At 43.9% G+C, this 7486-nt stretch overlaps 1 long non-coding RNA gene across 1 annotated transcript; it reads right to left on the reverse strand.

Moving 5' to 3' along the window:
- Positions 1–490: 490 nt before the first annotated feature.
- LOC110353337 (uncharacterized) lies at positions 491–7076 on the reverse strand. The gene is made up of 3 exons (XR_003498971.3): positions 6510–7076; positions 971–1111; positions 491–759 (listed from the first exon to the last, which is right to left on the reverse strand). It is a non-coding gene; the product is annotated as an uncharacterized lncRNA (long non-coding RNA).
- Positions 7077–7486: the final 410 nt, after the last annotated feature.

The following is a 7486-nucleotide window of genomic DNA, read 5'->3' on the forward strand; positions in this document are numbered from 1 at the left end:
TCTGGGCTCCATTGCCATTTGCAAGCTGCACTCTCCCACAGCTCCTCACTTGAAATACAGCCACCCATTCAGCTTTATGCTAGCTTCGGAGCAATAAAACTGTACTTTGCCAGAGGAATTTTAAATCGTTCGACACCGATGCAGAGATCTTTAAAAAACAAATTTAGAAACATAAAAAGTGAGGATTGAAGTGAAACTTCTGGATTTTACTAAGTGGGTCTGCAAATTCTCCATCTTTATACAGGAAATTTTCATTTACTTTCAGCAGTGAAAAGGGACGTAATTTTTGATGTAGGTTTTTATTTAATCTTCCTAAAGGCCCCCAAAATATAAAACTTGGTGAATAAAATTTTAAAATAAAAGAATTCACTTGAGGTGGAAACCTCCACCATACTGATGCATTTGATGCTTCAGACTCTCTGGGTTGGGGTGGGATGAACGAGAGGCTCTGTGCCGCCACCAGCAGCACTCACCGCAGCTGATGGGCACCAGGATGTGACCCTCTGCTCCTCACCCAAGGGAACAGCACCAGGTCCAGGTGTCTCGCTGCACGGAGGAGGTTGGTTATTCATCATGGTGCAACACATGGGGCAGGGAGTGGGTGTCTCCTGTGTCCCGTTGCATGTGGCTTGTCACTTCTCCGCCAAGAGCCTATTTTTCTCCATGCTTGCTTTGTCTGCCTTATCGCCTTGGATTGAGGCTCCCTGGAGAAGAGCCCACTCCTGCGCTGCACAAAGCACCTCGGAGGCCCGGCTGCACCTGAGTTTCCAGGAGCAAAATTAAGCAATTATAAATCGTTACTCTCATTTTTGGCAATTTCATGCAGAAGTTCTGTTTTTCTTCAAAGCTAAAGGTCAACGATTAATTCAAAACTTACATTTCCCCAAAATTATGGACGGAGGAAATAATGCAGAGGCAGTAAGCCCAATCCTGCTCTCAGTTACACCTTTGTAAACCTGAAGTAACTCACTTGGTTTGCAGAGAGGCTCTGCTTTCTCATTTCTTCTGGCTAGTTCCAGGGCTGATGCAGGGGACATGGCTGTAGGACTGGTTTTTGATGGACCTCAACAGGCAGCATGGTTTAGGCAGCCCATGAGTCACTGTAGCCAACCTGTGCGGTAGAAACATAATCTTGGACAAGCAATTATCTCTGCAACCCACCTGGGTTGCTGACATATGCTTGCATGGCTGGTGGATAAAATCTTTGTCTGCTCTCTACACCCATCTATACATTGCCCTCCTACTTGGACAGGTTGAATCGGACACTGGCACTGGAAGCATTTTACTTGGGATTCAAAGTTACCTGAAGTCCTTTCAATGCAGTGATTTGTGACATATCAGATGATGTATCATATATTTCTGACATATCAGATTTAAATCTCCCTAGGTGAAGGCATGGTGGGCACAGCTACCTGCGAGATACAGCGTGTGTTTTCACAGAGTGCAGATTTACGATCCATTATGGCCATCACTGTGTTTTTATTATTAATGTGTCTTGAAAAATAAGATGTTTAGCTAAGCTTACTAATTCCTTGAAACTCAAATCATTTAAGCTGTCTAACCTTGTTCAGGATAATTATTTCTATCCATTATCCATCATGCTAAAAAATGACAGCTCTGGGACAAGGAGGCTTTTCAAGCAAATGTTTTAAGACAGTGTTTTAGGTTGCAGGCACTGGCAAATGTTAATTAAATTAGATAAACAATGACTCAGAGTAGCTGTGCTATACTGGAAAGAAAGACGGGAGGTAATGGGGGAAGGAATTTGGCAGCTCAAAGGTCGAAGCAGCTTTTTTGGAACCAAGAATCTGTCCTTTGAGCAAGAATCTTGCCTGAATTCAGCAGGTTCAAAAGCACCGTTGCCCTTTTGCTTTTACACCTTCAGACAGTGTTTACGTGGCTTTGCCGAGAGAATTTCTGCCAGGGCATGTGGTGTACACCGCCTGTCTGAGGTGTCCTCCGAGACCACCACCAGCCTGTGCCACAAAGTCACACCCTCATGGGAGCAGCAGCATCCTCTGGTGGCACTCGTTTGCTTGGCTAGGGCCAGTCCTGTGGTCGCTGATCCAGGCTGAGCATTGCATTGTCCCATTTGGTGCCAGGGAAGTTGTCCGCTGCCCTGAACTGAGCAATTACAAGAAAAAGGCTCCAAAAGTGGAAACATGTCTCCCTGTAACTCCTGTGACACAGCTAGGTGTAATCCTGAATACAATGCAATGGTTCTTATCATCTTGAAAAACTGCTCCAGCAGTGTGCAAAAACGTTTTGAAAATCAAAGCACTAAAATGGAGATTTTTGGAGAGGATTTGTTTTGCTGCTGCACCCACACGGTGCACCTGTATTGGGTTGGTATGAAGGGAAAAAGTCATGCAGCACTCATAAGACACAATTTAAACTACTAAATGAGCATGTGGGACACTGATAGAAGTTTATAAGCTTTAATATTTTACATCTTTTGGCTCACAACAGAGGCTCTATGTTTGTTCCAGAGGTGAGGAACCCTCACTCCTGGCTTTTGTCCTCAGGTGCAGCAGAAGTTGCTCTGCTGTCAGGACAGCCAACTACAGCCCTTCCAAACGAAACCCAGAAGCTGCTCAGCTCTTCCAGTCCCTGCACATCTCAGGTCACGTTCCTTCAAGCATGCAGCTGACTCGTGCTTCTTTCTGAAAACAACAGCATCGCAATCCCCCACAGCACCAAGTCCCTGGTGCAGGACCCACGCTGCCCTCACCCTCAGCATCACCACGATTCAGCCAAGTGTTGGGTTGTATTCTACGGAGATACCGATCTGTCCAAACTTTCCTCACCTGCTCTGATCATTTCAGCTCCTCTGGGATGCACACCTTCATGCCACTGTCCAACTAATTAGTTGCTTCACTGGCTGCATTCTGCAATTCTTCAGTGACGGGTCCCCATCTGACATCTTATGACAACTGATTAGTAAAGTAGGCCATGAGTTTAAGAAATGTGTAATTTGGGCACCGCTTACTATTAACTGTTTGCTTGCTTCAAAGTAAATACCAAAGGATGAGAAAAAAGTTTTTTGACCTGGCAATTTCATAAAGCAACATGCAGTAAACCTTAAGATCCCTTAATAAAAAGCCCTGAAGAGGCAATGAGGAACATATGTACTCACTGCAACGCTATGTATTGCAGAAGTCCAGATATCAAGGCAGCATCCAAAATTGCTAGTCTATCCTGTAGTTTTGGGCCAGAACCATAAGCAAACTAAATAATTAATTAAAAGTAAGTCAAAACAAACTGTCTTCACCCTAGCCTCCCCCTTCCAATATAGCAGAAAAGAAACAATAATTAAAATGTGAAGCTTTAAGCAGTCCTCTCCAGGTTAAGAGGGTATCAGCACGCCGCAGCACCACAGCGGTTAAATGTCGTTGAAGATTTGACTGCATTCGGTCTGGGATTTGCTCTCGCTTGAGAGCTGGTCAAACCAATCTTTCCAAAACACTGACTTCTGAACTTTTGCCAGAGGTGCCTCTCTCCGGTGACCACGCGGGCTGATGTACCAGGCGACATGTTAAACCTGTCAGCTCAGAATAAGCAGAAAAGTGCTCACCCGCCACGGGGAGGGCACTTAAAGGCGCAGCATTTCCTTCCCTGGGTGAGCTGCTGGCCTTGTGCATACACCAGGAGGCCCAGAGAGCTTGGGAAGAGCTGGGGGACCCCATTGCCAGCAGGCTGGGACACATCCCCTGGGGTGGAGAGCTTAAAAATCTGCCCTTTCTAAGAGACAGAGCTCTGCTTTTGCAGTGTGATGTGCAATCCAGCTTTGGGGAAGTCTGAATTAGTGGGGAAAAAAAAGGGGGAGAAGAGTAAAAACTAAGTTGCTACCAAAAGGAAATGAGAGAAAAACCTTATGGATTTTGTGTTCATAGACAGGCCACCCCTGGATTAGGATCTTGGGTTGTTTCTCATCCAAGCCAGTAAGGATCATGTTTGGCCTTCCTGCTAACATTGAGGACACCGTACATTGGTAATACCGGCTGTGAGCACATTACAGCAGCAGTCGCTCCAGAGTTTTATAGAAGCCACCATGAGCTGCCAGCAGACCTGATTTTACCACCACGGTTTGGAGGAAGAGTCACAAACAACTGGTGCTCCCCTTGAACTGGACAGTCAAGGTGTAACACAAGAAAGGAGGGTTTCTTTGTTCCTCCAAGCAGACAGCCAGCTCTGAAGAAGCCCCCTCTATCTACGTTAGATACCTGAGGTCTTCTCCTGTCAATGGAGAGGATCTGTTCTCATCCTTCCGTCTCTCTGCATTTATACACCACCACTTAGACTGGGCATGGCCAGTTCTACCTGCAAGAGGCAATGTGAGTTCAGAGCAAAGTCTGAGCCTGTATCTTCACCCTGGGGTATCAGCCAAGGCACATCTCCAGCTCTTTCAGTATTTATGTGCAACTGAGGGTAAGTGGTCACTGTGCTGGCAAGGCACAGAAAACATACATCTCTATTTTTCAGCATACACAATCATGCCAACACCAGGATGAGGTCCCAATGCTAAGTCAAGATAAGCTGAGACACACAACAGGTAGGAGAAGTTGAATCCAAGTGAGACAGATGTCAGAATGCAGAGGAGAGAATTTGGATGACTTTGTGGTTAAAGCACACTTTCATGATTAAGCCCGTACTTAAAAATTAGGTGAAGAATCCACAAGTACATTCAGCTCTCACATAGCAGCAATTATCACTTCCAACCATCTCCAGTTGGCTGGGAGACTGCATCCCAACCTGGCAGATACTGACCTGGCCTTAGTTTTTCACACCTTGGTCACTTGGCTGTATTACAGCAAACCGATATACCTGGGCATGAAGCCTGCAACACTTAGGAAACTCCAAATAGTACAAAATGTTACTGAAAACCTCTTCAGTGACATGCACTGACACAAATACATCATATCTATCTTCAGCTGTCTACAATAGCTTCACATTTTTAATTTGGAGACTTGTTCAAGTTTTTGAGTCTTTTCTTTCTGATGCTCCTTGGTCTAAAGCTACAATATGTAGAATCTCCATGAAACTATTTTATAATTACTATGATTAAGAACTGCAGTAGAAGTCTCTACAATGGGAGAAAAGCTTGTCTAGGTGGGAGAAGGAACTTTTGCATGGGCATGGCATAAACTTGCTTAATTATAGATGATTGTGTTTGCTGTAAACAGGAGTCATCCCCCTCTCTCAGTCAAGACGGCTTGTAATTGCTTGATGAGTATGCAGTATAGAAATAAATAAATCAGAAAAGCTTTGGAAGAAACTACTGAGCACACCTCCAGTTAGAATTCAGCTGTAAACACCCCTCTCATTGGAATTTGTGGCTCATGCAGACCCTACCCTTACTCAAAACAGATGCAAGTAAACAAATAAAATGCTGTGAGCCCAACAAGACAGTCAGCCAGGTGCATCCAAAGGCTATTCCCAAACGATGTGTTTTCTGTGTCTCCCATTTATAGCCAGAGTTAACAGCAAGTCAATGTTTTATTTTATTTCAGATGAATAGCAACTAGACCACGACATTTGTTCAAACCCACCAGGAGAGGCTACCTCTCACCAAACTCAGATCCCTCTCCTCCTAGAGCTGAGGATTTTGAACAAAGATCAAACAATCCCATATGCAATGTCAGAAAACTACAGATACTAGTGACTTGTAGGTAAATCATAAAAAAAAATAAAAATCTTTGTGTTTACGCTTGAATTGCTGATATGTCTGAATAATGCCAGTAAAAAGGAGATGCTTTCATCTTAAGTTTCCAATACCTGGCTGACAAAAAGAGCATGTGAATACTTCTAATATGTTTGGCAGTCTCATAAAGAGGACTCCCTTAGAGATACCATAAAGTGCAATTTTTCAAAGAAGTTTGTTTTTGTGAGCTATAAATGTGTGTTTGGTCAGAGTTTTGGCAAACAACTCAAGCTAGTTTTTGTCCTATGTAAGCCTTTTACGTCATGCCCTAGAAACAACAACAGCTGTTAATTATTTATCAGCTGATGAACATTGGCCTGTTAATTGCAAAACATTATAAAATAGATTAAGCAGCAAAGCTTGATATGTATGCAAGCTGTGGGTTTTTTTGCTCTGTTTTGTATGTGACTTGATTAAATAAGCAATTTTAGGTCTCTGTTTAGTTTACAAAGACTACCTTCACCAGTGATTTGATCTCAGAAATTGCAATAGGCCCGCAACCTTTTAAAAAGTTTGCTAAAAATAGGAAGATTTTTCAGCCTTTGAGCTTTTTGAGCCCTTATCACCAACTCTCACCTGCCATGAAGATGAACTCTCTAAAATCACCTGAATGTCATGTTTTAAGCCAAAACAAGTAGAGCTCTGTTAGACGGGGAAGTGCTATTAAGCAAGGAGAAGGCCACAAGATTCAAGAGGCAGTTCTCTCTCTGTCTTCCTGTTATTCTCAGTGTTTATGCAAAATGTTATATTTTTATCATTCAATACTATTTGGTGTTGCATCAGAAGAGCACTGGAGACAGTAACTCACCTGCATTGTAGATCCTGCTGGCTCCTCTCCTGGTCTGTGGACAAGAAAACCATGATTCACTGCACTGATGAAATAAAATTTTCAGTTTTCCTAGCATTTCCACTGTGCCAGTAGAGTATTTTCACGCTATTAAGTTGGCCCCAGCGTACAACAATATACACGTGCAGATGGTTATACTGGGGTGAGGTGTTTTGATGGGCTGTGCTTGACTACCTGGTAGAGGATCTCTAAGCTGATTATCCACGCTGTGCTGCACCATACAAACACTTTTCTATGGATGAGCACGGATGGTCTGTGGTAAGTGTTGGAATAGCCTGGCCTGGTTGCCAATGTTTATCTGCTCTCTCTTTTTACCCATTATTTTGGCCCAGTCCTCTTGCTGGCCAACTAGTGCCATCAATTTGGGAGAGTCTTGCTCTTACACTCTGATCTGTGATGCACAATCTTCACTTTTTAAGAAGAAAGGTGATTTTTCACACCAAACTCAGACATCCCAAGGGGCTGTGCTCATTGATCAAAACAATCAGGTAGATCTTACTCTGTTGCACACTAGAGTAGGTTGATTGAATTAAATGGAGCTTCACCGATTCACACCAGCTAAGAAGAGCACTAGAGGAAGGGATCCGAGAGCTGCCCAGCTGTGAAACCCTTTAAAGTTTGGTTCACAGGCCTAAACAGTCCCAACGGTGGTGAGATACTTCCTTCGGGACTTCATCTTACCTGCCGAGCTCGTTGCGCCTGTTGCCCATTGTGCATATTCCAGTGCTCAGACACCTGGAAAGGGCACAAGACCGAGGGCTCCGAGGAGCTTCCTGACACTGCTACCTGCAGCACTCACTGGAGCAGCTCTTCTTGCTTCCATTGCATTTTGTTACTGCAACATTTGGGCTAGCAACCTCCAAAGAAAAACTTCCAGGCTTTTCAGAAAGTCATGCCAAGTCATACCCATCCCCAAAGGAAATGAGAAAAACCCAAAA

Source organism: Anas platyrhynchos, chromosome 8 (genome assembly GCF_047663525.1).
Source record: "Anas platyrhynchos isolate ZD024472 breed Pekin duck chromosome 8, IASCAAS_PekinDuck_T2T, whole genome shotgun sequence".
Taxonomy (NCBI): domain Eukaryota; kingdom Metazoa; phylum Chordata; class Aves; order Anseriformes; family Anatidae; genus Anas; species Anas platyrhynchos.